Below are 14536 nucleotides of genomic sequence, written 5' to 3'. Positions count from 1 at the left end.
AAGTATATGACTCATTGGAAGCTCAGTGCAGATATGCCACAAAATTTGAACAGTGTTTTGCAGCAGTCATAGGCTTTATAGGAGAAATCACTACTGATGTTCAGCTAACTACACATAGGTTCCAATTGCTTTCTAACTGTTTCTGCTTATACCCTTGAACAAAGGCTATGTAATCTGTCTTAACTAGGGATGTCTAGGTTTGCAGTGAATGGCAATGGATTTAGAGACTCATATCTGCCCAGAATGTTGAGAATACGTAACGGTTGGCAATTCATCTCTAAAAATAAATCATTTATACTACTTCTTGTAAGGCTCACAGAACACCGTAAAAGAGGGAAAAATAAGAATGTGTAGCTGGAAGATGAGAAGAGCTTTAAAATCCCATCTTCTAGACAACACACAACCAACGTGACTACAAGCTCCAAGCAGCTAGAGTTATTTACAGTGTGTCTATGCAAGAAAGGCTTTTTCAGGACTCTTCAGAGGAGCTTCTTCTTGCAGGAGATGACAATAAAGAGACCCTCAAATGGTCAAAGTGCAGAAAATAAGTAACTATGAAGTGCTCAACCATCAATATGAATTATATATCATAGCCCACCTCAGCAGTTGTCATGGAGGAGAAGGCAGGAGGAGTATAAAAGCCAAACATGGCAGATAACTTCAAGGAAACTGTTTTCTAGACAGGAGAGTAATACATATGAACTCACAAATAAATATTTAATAAATTAATGAATTAATCAATGAGTTAATTATATAAAATTTACCTACAAGTGAGATTTAAAAAAAAAGTTGAAAGAAACATTTGGCATGTCTTTACCCCACATCGCTAGTCATTACTTAGCAATCAATCAAGACTGCACTGAGAGTCTATCAGTCCAATCAGAATAGCTATTGTAAATTAATCATAGTAACAAATGCCGCTAGAGTTTAGGGTGGGTGGAAAAGGCAGAGATAAGAAATGTGTGAGGACACACACGCCCAGGTGGGAGATAGTAGGACACAGCAATTGTGCCAAGAAGGTAAGTTAAAAAATAACTCTGTGTGTGTGTGTGTGTGTGTGTGTGGTCTTTTATCTGTGGATTCAAAGGAAGCTGGATGGGAGCTGGTAGCCCGGCCCAGATCCTGGAACAGAGGCAATTAATGCAAAGCTACATGACACACACACACACTCACACACACACAATGAATCAAAAAACCTAAACAACCTATATAAAAAATAGGCCTGGGAAATGAACAGAGAGGTCTCAAAAAAAGAAACGGTTGACTAAGAAATATCTCAGAAAATGTTCATTCTCCCTCTCACCTAGGGAATTCAAGGGAAATTTAAGATCCAACTATCATTTAAAATGTCAGTTTTCAGACACTTTAAAAGTTCAATGTCTCTTTAAATTCGGAAAGTCTCTTGTCTAGGTACCTTTGAATGGAGAAGTGCTGCCCAGTGGTCAATCCAGACTCAAACTGGTTTAGATATAACAGTTCACATTAACCTTTAATTTGATGGGTCATACATGAAGCTTATAATTGTAGAATTTCTTAAGATTAACAAACTTCATAACATACAGAAATAACAAGGTATGTGGTCAGCATGGACCTGCTCTGAATCAAGCTATTTTTCTGCATCAATGACTGGCAGACATATCACAGCAACAATATGAAATAGCTGGTGGACTTCTTCTAGCCTGCTACTTCCCTTCTGATTGGCTCTTCCTCCAACTCCCCTCACACCTTTGTTTTTAACCTGTGGATTTGCAAACAGAAAATTTTAAGTCTAGAATTCACATACTAAAGAAAACATGCGGCGGTTCCTCCGAAAACTGGGCACCTCACTTCCAAAAGATCCTGCTATACCACTCCTGGGCATATACCCAAAAGATTCCCCAGCATGTAATAAGGATACATGTTCTACTATGTTCATAGCAGCCCTATTTATAATTGCCAGAAGTTGGAAAGAACCCAGGTATCCCTCAACAGAAGAGTGGATGCAAAAAATGTGGTATATATACACAATGGAGTACTATTCAGCCATTAGAAACAATGAATTCATGAAATTCTTAGGCAAATGGATGGAGCTGGAGAACATCATACTAAGTGAGGTAACCCAGTCTCAAAAGATGAGTCATGGTATGCACTCACTAATAAGTGGATATTAACCTAGAAAACTGGAATACCAAAAACATAATCCACACATCAAATGAGGTACAAGAAGAACGGAGGAGTTGCCCCTTGTTCTGGAAAGACTCAGTGAAGCAGTATTGAACAAAATCAGAACAGGGAAGTGGGAAGGCTTGGGTGGGAAAACAGGGGGAGGGAAAGGGACTGATGGGACTTTCGGGGAGTGGGGGTCCAGAAAAGGGGAAATCATTTGAAATGTAGATAAATATATCAATAAATTTAAAAAAAAAGAAAACATGCATGTTTGTTTTTCTGAGTCTGAACTACTTTCCTGAACCTAAACTTTCAAGTTTCTGCAAATGTTGTGACTTCATTTTTAATAGAAAAATTAAAATTCCCTTGTCCATTCATCAGGTGACAGTTGTTAAGGTTGATTCCACTCCCTAGGCATTGTGAGTAGAGCGTATGAACACACACATACAAGTGTCCATTAGGGAAATACCAGGTAGTGGCATGCCTGACTCATGCAGACCCTCCATACTGATTTCTGCAGTGACTCCACAGGTTTGCATTTCTTATAGCAGCTCCTCTTTCTCCACATTCTCACCAGCATTTCATTTTTATCATTTGTTTTCATATTGTCAAGCCATTCTGACTCCAGTGAAATTGAATCTTAAAGCCATTTTGTTATGCTTATCTCTGGTGTCTACGGTGTTGGTCAATTTTGAGGTATTTATTAATGAATGCATTTCTTCATTTGAGAACTATTTTTTCAATTCTTTGGCTCATTTAGTAAATGGTAGATTGATTGCTTAGTGGGTGTCTGTTTTTGTTTGTTTCTTTGTTTGGTTGTTTGGATTTGTGGCTTTGCTTTCTTTTTTGAAGGTTTTTTTTTTTGCATTCTTTATATTAGCTCCTGTCTGGCATAGTATATATGTAATTACAGTATATATGTAATATTGACATTAGGGGGATCTTTATGAACTGTATATTGTTGTGGGAAATACTAAAAAAAATGAACCAGCCAACTCCCTGTGGTGCTGAGCCACAGAACTCCCCCAGAGCCATCTCTCTGGTCTGGGGGAGGAGAGTGGGGGTCACATCCAAGTTTCTTTGAATACCATGCAATGACCACTCACCCCACACTCAGCCATCTCAAGACTTAATTATTAATCATGACTCTTACTGCTAAATTAACCAATCGGATTTATATATCAATAATACCACAATTTACAAGTTGCCAATACAATAATTTCAGAGCCAATTGATAATGATAAAAGCTTTATCCCAATGTTTCTTACCTTGTAAAATTATAGCTACCTGTGGCTGGAAAATGCCACACAGGTACCTGTCAGCAGCAGTCTTCCTTCCTCTTCCTACACTGAGATGGTCCTCTCTCCTCAACTCTTAGCTCCACCTCACTTTTCCCTATCCAATCACAGGCCTCCCAATGCCCTGATGTGATTGGACAGGGAAAATACTGCAACAGTACGTAAGATAATGGCCTTGAATATTTTAAAAACTAAATAAAATATTGGGTCATTTCTTATTATAAGTTCATGTGAAAGTACAGAGACTGTAATTCTTCTTAAATAGAATAATAATAAGCTATTGATTCAGCATAAATGAACTGAACTCAATACCAAATCAAGTTTACTTTTTGAGAACAACTTCAAGTTTTCATTGTATATGATGTAAAAATATCAAAATTAATTTTTATGTGCTAATAATAATAATTAGAGTGGTCATGCTTTTAAAACACGTGACTTTAAGGTCTATTTATTGTTTTGTATGTGTGTGTGTGTGTGTGTGTGTGTGTGTGTGCGCGCGCGTGTGTGTGTATACCAGAGTGTATATATTTATCACACTGCATGTGTGAGGGTAGCTTCATAAACCAGAAGAAGATGATCCCAGAATTTTATTACAGGCTGTTTTGAGATGCCTGATATGGGTACTTGTATCCAAGTTTGGGTGCTATAAACAAAAATCAGGTCCTTTGGAAGAGCAACCAAATGCTCTTAACCTTCTCTAGCCAAATATATGGGATTTTTAATATATGATATTATTGAATAGCTTAGCAAAGGACAATTTTTGTTAACTATTTAGGTGTTTATGAGAAAGAGCTATTTCCTTTGCAAAATAAATCCAAAGAATATATTTCTGTGGGTTTATTATTGGGAGTCTAGTAGGTGCAAATGTAATTAGTGACTAAAGCTGTAGACAGCAAGAATCTTCAACAGGAAGAGAGGTTAAGAAGTTAAACCACAGTAACAATGATGCACCAGTGAAAGGCATGTTCCCTTTCATGCCTACAGTTTAAACTAGAAAACCTGTCATTTGAAAGAATAGATGTTCTTTGAGTCATGGGTGGCAGAGTAAGTCACCAGCTTATCCTGACTTTTTAGCCTGAAGCTGAAGTCTTGATTCTCATCCTAACAATTCCCTGCAGCATTCTGGCACACAGCAGTCATACATGCCAGGGGATTATCGAGAGGCAATTACAAACTTTCCTGTGTACAGGTTCCTGATTTTTGGAGACAAGTGACTTATAATTTTAACATTTTCTATTTCAGTCATGAGTCTGAGTTAAGGTGAGATTCACAGTCATCAAAAATTCAAAGTGAGATGGCTTTAGAGCTGAATTTTCAAACCTTTGGTTCTTAGGCACACTGGTAGTTTGCGGTGTGAAGATAAACTTCCTTCTTTGCTTTTCTGCAACAACAGTGTAGCAATTAAGAGGAAGAGATATCAAGGTGATTGAAGGTTGGTTTCGGCAGAATGGAGTTGAAACAGAGGAGTTTGAACTGGATTCAAATCTACTTCAAACTCTGCCTAAAGTGAAAGGGACATAACAATGCATTATGTGAGCCGATGCAAGTGGTAAAGATTGAGGGCAGGAAGTTGGCTGGATGCTAAATTACCAGCCAAAGTCAGCCTACATCCTGGGATTTACTTTTCTTCTTGAGACATGCTTACTTCAAACAAAAAATGAGGCTGGGATACAATACATTCTGGTCAGGCCCATGGCCAAATTGATGGTTCCTCTCTGTTCCCCCAAGTTCTGAGGATCAGTCAGTATGACCGTTTACCCATCTTCTTGCCTCAGCTAGACTATGTGTTTTTGTTCTATTTCAACAGCTCATCCAAACGTTTCTTGGAAACAAGCTCTAGGAACCACTAGGAAAAGCCCACAGGAGCTTACTCTATCAACAGCCATCCATTTGTACCTCAATCTTCATGATACACAAGATGCTCATATGAAGAAAACCCACCTCTACAACCAGACAGCATCTTGCTGTGTCCTGACTCCCCAACCGCAGAAAGAACAGACACTAAATTTTGTTAATGGGCTAAGTAGCCAATTCAAAGCAAGCAGACAATGGTATGTGTCTAATCAATCATTCAAGATATAATTAGGGGACATTAATTCAAGGGTGATTTGGTTTGCATACTTTACACTACTTTAAGGAAATGACATTTAAAATGTCAGCTAAAGTAAGGACTAACCTGGAAGAACATTCCAGCAAAGGAGACAGCCAGTTGGCAATCCTCTGGTGGAAATAGATGTCAGATCAAAGACACAGAAGGCCACTCATTGTCTCCAGAGGACAGGAGCAGGGGACAGAGTGCTGGGGTGCATATGCACTCATAAAACAATATGAAATTAAGTGGTTTTGCAGACCAGAGAAGGGAATTCTAAAAGCAAGAAAATATTCACTATGGTGTTACCATAGCTATGACATATTTTTGTGGGTTTTTTTGTTTTATTTTCCTTTGCTTAAAACTTAAATGATGCTTAAAACTTAAATGATGCTTAAAACTTAGAGTAAAGGACTTAAGTAGCTTCAACAAACAAGCTTAGAAGAAATAAGGTGGAGACATTTCCGAAAGGCAAAACTTAGCTCCTGAATACTCCTGAAAATACAATGTGGCTACCCAAGGCCACCTCTGTCTCCTTCTATCAATATAGTCATCAAGCTAGTAAAAGATCTTGTCAGGTTTTTGTAAATATGTTTTCTAATATATCTGCCCCCATAGTTCTATTTTTCCTTATAATCTAACATTTAAAAAGCATTGTTTTATAATTCTTAGGAAATGTCTCTTTACTCCCAACACTCTCTTTACCATCATGATCAACTCCAAATATTGACAAATATAGTTTATTTTTTAAAAGCTGAATATATTTATGCTTCCAGGATTCTGTTAGGATTTAAAACACCACTAGTGCTCTGGTAGTTTCCTTGTATACCCTCCAAAATACTCTTCAAACAAATATACAAATCTAATTTCAAATACTATGAATTAATTTTATATGGTCACAACATTATAGAAATGTAATCATACAACATAATTTTGTAGCCATGTGATTTATTCAGTTAATGATTGTAGCTCTATAGGATACATTGTCTCTGAGTCAAAAGATTATGCAATCTACTCTAACATTGCCTCATCTGGGTTATTTCTGAAGTTTGAATACTATAAATAGGCTTTATAAATATTATAATATGCTTTACTTCCTTATACCAATTAATTTCTAATGTTGATTATATTTTAAAGCATTAATTGGCCACTTGTGTGTCATTTTCTACAACATGCCTATTAATGTATCTTGACTGTTTTTATCAACTATTATTTTATTAATGAGTTACAAGAACTTGTGTATTATTTTTATTAAAATTCTCTTTTGAATATACCATTAAATTTTTAATTAAGACTTAGCCCTTTAAAGTATTAAATGGAAATAGAATTGAATGGAATTAGTAAAAGATTTTAGGTCTTTACTATATTATTAATCTTGTGTGAGCGTATATGTGTGTATTAGTGTTACTACATGTTACTGCGGAGGACTGACACAGTATCAGACAACCTAATGCTGAACTTACAAGCATTTGTGAACCTCTGTAAATGCAACACACACTCTGGGGTACTGAGCCAGTGCTCCCCCTTAGTAATACTTTTTAAAGCACACTTTTAAAATTCCACAGAATACAATTTATAGCATTTTAGTACAACATGCTAGGGCGTATGGAGGACCTTTGTCTTGTTAGCATTAAGCATAACATCCTAGGCCTGGAGAGATGCTTTGGTGGTTATGAGCACTAGCTTTTCTTTCAGAAGACCTGGGTTCAGTTCCCAATATCCACATTGCACCTCAAGGTCCTCTTAAACTGCAGTTTCAAAGGATATTATACATTCTTCAGGCCTCCGAGAATACCAGAAATACACTCATATACATAAAATAAAAAATGAATAATCCTTTTAAAATATCTTAATGCATAAGACCTACAAACTTAAAACTGACTGACATCTCTAACTTCCTCAGACCCCTCCCATCAAGATACAGATTCCCCTGTAACAAACTTTTACGTTGTTTCTGTTTTTTATGTACTTCCAAGCAATTCAGAAAGGATGGTGTGTTCAAGAAAGCACAGAGAGATACACAATACACGCAAAAATAAAGTCAACAACTTTTGGCCTCATGAGGCCACTGTCTCCTAAGGAAGACAGTCTTCCATCTAAACAGAATATAGTTTAGATGGACTGTCGCTGGCTAGAACTGTGTTTCTGTGCAATTAGAATAAATCTACCCTTAAGTCAAAACACTTTACTCCGATCTGTCAGCATATTGTTTTAATATATGAATCTTCTTAGAACAAAACTCTTTTGTGCCATCTGCCTGAAGTTAGATAAACACCGAAGGAGGATGTCGTGACTGGCTTCAAGCACGTACACATGGCAAATACAATCATCCAAAGAAGGATGCGTGGGCTGATAGTGAGAAGCTCGGGATTATACGTCGAGAAATACTAGAGATGGGCCGAAGTTTTCTAGTTTCTGCAGATTTCAAACTCTGCAGCAGCAGACTGTCTCCAAAATGTTTTAAAGATCACTTGTACTCCTAGCACTTCTTCCTGGTACGTAAAAGAAAATGAAAAAGCACATTCTACAAGGAGGAAAGCTGAATTTAAAGTGACTCAGTGGTTTGTGCAATAGTGTGATATCAATGCCGTCATTTAGATGCTTGTCCACTCCATAACTTACTTCTTTCTCCACTAGGCTCTGCCACTTTCTAACTTTCCTGTATCTTTACAGGAACACAGTTAGTGCGTTGTAGAGAGAAGTCATTGTTCTAGACGGACTTTTCACAACCCTGAAGCCTGTGACCTTCTTCACAGTCTGAAAAGTAGTATTGCATAGTTTCCAATCCCTTCAAGCTGCTACCCTTGCAGGTCCCTGGCAGTGCTTAATTGATTCTGAGAGGACAGGGGACCACAGCCTGAATCTCCCCTCCCCATTGTCCTGATGACTCTAGGAAAAAAGAGGCAAGCACTCTTCAAATGACTGGCAAGCTTATTTTTAGGTAAAAAATTAAGCCTATGTAGTTCTCAGGAATTAAAAGCTGACTTTTCTCAGTGGTAGAGCAAAATTTTAAATTTTAGTAGAAAAGAAAATAAAGGAGAGGTGTCAAGGTATTTGAAGCGGCTCCAGTATCCTCAACTTATCACAGGACTGCCAACATTTACGAACGCTCAGGAGACACAACCCCAGACATAACCGAGAAGCCAGCTACAAAGACACAGATCTCTGAGATCGGTAAAGGAGAACATTTCTTGATTCATTTTTTCAGGTTTATTTCTCTTTGCCTAACCTTGTGGATGAGCGCAGTCTAAAGACAATTGTACGCCAACTGAAAAGGTCCTCCGTCCTCTGCATCTTTCTTTTATGCTTGTTTAAAACAAAAACTCAGCGATGAGGGAAACTTTTTCAGTTTCAGAAGACTTTGCAAGCTGCTCTTTTAAGTACCTTGGCTCCAGCTGTTTCTTTTCTGTAACTTTTCTGAAAGCATAATCAGTCACTTGTTTTTAATTTGTTCACTTCTTCTGTTTATCATTTATATTCTTAAAACAAAAAGCCCTAAGTTTGCCTGCCCCCACTCTGTCCCTCTTTCTCTCTCCCTTTCCCCTTCCTCTACCCTTTCCTCCCTCTCCACATGTATACAGAAATGGCAATATCTGCCTGAGTATTCCAACTGAAGGAGGAAATGTTTTCTTCAAAACTTTAACACATAAATTGTGATAAAGGAACAATATGTCCATGTGATTATCTTCTTTCATCTTTAAATTAATATGGCTAGATCATTTTTTTTTTTTTTTGCTTCTCAATTTCCGAGATAGCACTCATTTCTTGTGTTCTCCCTTTTTGCTGAAAAGTTCTCAAATATTACAAGGTTATCTTTTTGCACATATGATATTTTCTAAGGAATTTCTCTTATTTTCATTTGATCATTTGATAGTAATAAAGTTACACCCGATGCTAAGTACTTTTTGTAAAACATCTCATGGAAATACTTTGTTGTTAAGTCTTAAAAAGGGGTATTGCATTCTTGGTATGTTCAAGAACTCTACCTGGCATCTGGATTAAACCAATAGTTTCACAGTTTCCAGTAAGGCAAGATTCTTATCTCTGATGACAGTTGGATTGGAGCTGATGATATCTTGCCTTTGTGTGTTTGGTGTGTTGTGTTGTTAATAGACAACACTCTGTCTATTAAGCTGTAAGAAACGAAAGAGAATGTTGTGCCTCGAAATGAAGACAAGATTAATATCTGTTCATTGGCTGCCTTGCCAATAAAGGCAGAAAGTCAGCTTTGCCAGAGACTGTTGGCTTCTCTTATAAAGTCAGTTCTTTTTGAAGGTGTGTGTGCAATTTTAAAAGCACTTAAACTATGTTATGCAAGACAACTATCATAGCTGTAGCTGGTTATAAAATGAAATAATTTCATAACTTGTTTGATAATTACTAAGCCTGAAGATGTATCTTATTTGGACACTAAATCAAGAGCATTAACTTGTCATGATTAGATTATCCAAATGCAAGATGTGGACAGTAGTAGTGATCTCTTTTTGAAGATAAACACACACCAAAAGAAAAATATCTGGAGCTTAATGCTTTAAGAAGTTTAACTGAAGTTAGCTTAAAGATAAAATGTCAAGGTAACAACCTAAAAAAGTACTTCAAACTTCTTCATGGTGACAGGGGTTGGATTATAGTTGAATAAAATTAACAATGTTTCAATACAGTGAATTTATTGAAACAAGATAGTACATTAATATCAGTATATCATCTTTGTTTTCTTTAACTGTTTTAACTTCAAAATGAATTTGAAGTATCTATAATTCTCTTGTAACACTAAGATGTTTTTTACTAAAAACCAAATTCTGAGAAATTGATCTCTAGCACACACAGACACATATGACAATATTAAATCATAAGGTCAGTGTAAATGATCTGGGTAAAAATAGAATATGAAAAAAAACTATTTCAAACCTATGAAATTTATTTACACCCAAACTTGTAATGAGAGAGTACATGCACATTAAGAAATAGTTCACATACATTATTTCCCAAGTGGTATGATCAAACAAGATATCACACAAATTAATCTGTATGTTTAAATATTTATAATATTATTCACATATTCAAATAATTGTGTAGCTTAATGGGTATGCTTTCCCTACATGAATATGTGTGAACCACATGAATGTCTGATGTCCATGGAAGTCAGAAGAGGGTCTCAGAGCCATTGGAACTAGAGTTAGAGATGGTTGTGAGCTGCCATTTGCTTGCTGGGAACAGAACTTGAATCCTCTGTAAGACCAATAAATGCTATTAGCCTCTGAACTATCTCTCCAGCCTCAGAGTAATTCACAATGTAAAACAAAAGATGAACCACAATATATTTGATATTTTCCTGTTTATTTCAATGAAAGCCAAGAATTACAAGTGTTAAACAATATTTCATTTCAATAATTTATTATGCATGAATATTAGGTTTTCGGGATAATGTGAGAATATTAAAATTATAGTCAAGTAGATACCCCATAACTATAAATCTCCTAATTTTAAAAAATAAAAATATTACTTGGGAAAAATATAGCATATATAAATTACTTACTGTATTATACTTCATCCTACAAAATGGAATGGAATTATACAACATTAGAGGAGAAATGTTTCAACCTTCCAGCTCCATTGTAAATTTGCCTTTAATTGAGGGAATTTTCTGTGAGTGGTTATCCAACTGAGGAAAGAAATACCTAAATATGTAACTAATCTAAAATGCTACACTTTTTTTTTTAAAAAAAAAAGCTAGTTTATATGTATGTGCTATAATCATTTTAACATAGTTTATTGTCATTAGTCTCCGGGAGAAATATAAGCTCATATCTATTTTTACTTTTGGGGAGTTGAGTTTACAAACAGCATCATAACAGTTAAGTGACTTGACCTTTCTTTTTCAAAGGAACACCTTATATCTCATTTTCTTCTTCCTCAGTTCTGTTCCAAGTCACATGTTTTTCTCTGTCCTTTACCCGGAGTCATAAACTCAAAGAACATTGTGTTACTGTCAATCACTGGGTCAGCAAAAGCAGGACCCTGGTGATCCTTGGCCCAGACATGCATTTGCTCAGCACCTCCACGAGCCAATGAAAACATTAAAGTCTGGCTTCCCCCATGTTCCAGGAGTGAATGTCAACACCATGGCGTTCCTTCGCTTGCCAAACTTTTTGTACAGCCACTGGTTCATGGTCCAGATGCTGTTGACCAACACATTCATGTTTAGAGCTGTGGTTTGGCAGCTGTGAATTTCTTGTGAAGAACAATGCTAAGAGCAGCATTTAATCAGATCTTCATTCATGTTATTTCTTGAGTTCCAGGAACAAGTCTTATCCTACTTTCATGATTTTTTAATATAATTGATCATATTGATATGGTTATCAATATAGATTGTGGTTAAAGCAAGCACATCAGGTGGACTTAATAAAGCTAAATGTGCTAAGTATGGCTACTCTAGATGGCTGGATCCCTGAGCAGCCAATTAAGATACACCCCTGTTTCCTTTTTCATAAAGATAGCCTTCCCTGGAAATCGGTCAGAAAATAAAGCAAGACAGTTTTTGCCCATTGCTGAGGGAGCAACTGGTTTATTCACTGTGATAACTCAAATAAGTTGCATTAAGTGTTGTCATGAATATAATAGTTTCTTAAAAAATTATATTTTTATAACCAGTTCATCAGAGAAGGTAGGATAACCTTGTGAAGTGTCTCATGCGAAAAATGATAAACATTCATGAATAACAACACACAAATGCTAAACTGAAAATTATGTTCCTAAGTTTAATATGTTATACTTTATAAAGCCAATTTTGAATGTTTTGGAGGAATGTCATTTAAAGCTCCCAAATTAAGTGATATGAAAGAAAATAAGCATCAAATATTTTGAAAATAGGTGGTAGATTTCTATTATTTAAATTAGTAACACAAAAATAAATAATTTCATTGCAGAGAAAATGAGCAATCAAGCATTGTTAGTTTGTTCTCATAGGTGAGAGAAATTGTCAGCTCTAGTTACAAGGTGATTATTGCGAAGAGTTAGGGGAAAAATTCATGACAATTACTGGTGCATCCTAATTGAATTGTCCACTTCATTTTGCCCATTCTGTAGTGTAAGCAATAGGGTAAATCCTGTTTCTGGCTATACAGGATAAAAGTCTATTTGAAGTTGTAGTCTATAGCTGGCTTTTCACAGTAAATTGACCTTGTTCCTCACAGCCAATGTCATAATGCTCTGCTTTATCTAGGCTGAGAGAGAAAATCGCAAATTGCTTCTGCATGATTAGTTCTGCCACTTCAAACGTGTTCCTTCCTAGTTGGCTTCCACACTTACTGCTAAAGATATGTGCCACTGGGAAATGCTGATGTGAAGCCCAACTTCTCCCATCCAATAACCCTTTAATTGCTGGTTGGTCTGGATTGGTAAAGCAACAGTAAAAAGAAATCTATCTTTGAATCAGTGTTGGCTCAGATTGGTTTCTTGACAGCGTAAAAGAGAGTTCTTGAGAAACAAACTTCATCTTATACAATATATCCAAATCTGAGTCCCTTCAAAATGTTAGGTGAAATTATAAAAATGCACAGTTGAGGTTGAAAGGCTGGCAAGTGTTGTTTAAATAAATATTATCAAATATGTACAGACTTTTGCTGTTTATTTTTTCAAAGTCTCTAGAGTACTGTAAATATTATTATTGCACACTGAGAAGTTGTTTTTCTTTATGGATAAAAGTTTATCTATCTCTCTCTCTGTTTTAGAAATGATTAATTTAGGTTTTAAATCTTTTGAGTACAATTTAACCTTGCTTCCTCAAGAGAGCCTCATTTCAGCTGGGAGATGGTGGTGCAACCTTTAGTCTCAGCACACAGGAGGCCAGCCTGGTCTACAGAGTGAGTTCAGAGAAAGCCTGTCTCAAAAAAAACAAAACCAAACAAAAAAAAATGAGATTCCTTGTATAGCCTATTGTAAAAATATATGAGATAACAATTTAATCCACTTTGCTAAACAAAAATCCATAGACCTGAATAATGAAGCATTTACATATTCAGTTAGGAAGTGAGAGATAATACTGTAACTCAATCACATTTAGATTGTTAAATGTGGAGGATCTAAACTTCCTAGGAATGAGACATATGTATAAAATTAAAAGCTCTTGGTAACATGTCTTCAGTGAATTAATTAAGTTTTAAAATAACGTTTATTTATTTGAATTAATACAGGCTGATAGTCAACCACAACTACAAGGATTATACAAAGGATTGAAGTTATGTTCCTGAATTTATATAGTTGATAGACTGTATCCATGATTGGCATCTTATGTTGCCTTATTTTTGCTGTTATTTCATAGAGAAAATTATGTCTTTAAAAATTATTTTTAAAGAAAGAGGAGTAAAAGGAGCATGCACAGCTCTCGTGTTGTGTTGTGTTGTGTTGTGTTGTGCTGTGCTGTGCTGCACTGTGAGAAAGCCAAAGCTGCCGATATTAGTAGAAATGCCTCACAGTAGATGGATCCACCCAAAGGTGAAAAGACAGATAGAAACCTGTTGCCTGATAAATAATTCTACATGTGAAAAGACTCTGTGGACTCGTCTGACGTATGAATGATGCATACAGTCAGTGTTGTCTAATCCCTTAACACAGATGACAGTGCCAGGAAACAATCACTTTTATCCTGAACTGGATCTTTGTACAAGTTTCCAGACATTTTTCTAGGTTAATGAGTGTTTGTATTTCTAAGTAGTAAAAAACAAAAGTGATTTTTATTTTTTTAATTAACAACCCAACATGGCAATGTTACAGTAGTAAGCATTTTGTGATATATGAGAAATAGCTTAACCCATCACGAGCCTTTTATATGGCCTTGAAGATCTTGTAACCCAAGTATGTCATGTCTGTGCTGATCCTTGAAGTCACTAAATAAACTTAAAATTTTTAAAGGATACTGTAAAATAAAAGTTGACTGTATTAATTCTTAATATTACAAAAATACATGCTGCTATATGCAACAAAGTTTTAAAAATATTTACTCCTA

Source organism: Apodemus sylvaticus, chromosome 16, assembly GCF_947179515.1.
Source record: "Apodemus sylvaticus chromosome 16, mApoSyl1.1, whole genome shotgun sequence".
NCBI lineage: Eukaryota > Metazoa > Chordata > Mammalia > Rodentia > Muridae > Apodemus > Apodemus sylvaticus.
Note: the sequence above shows the minus strand (reverse complement) of the source record.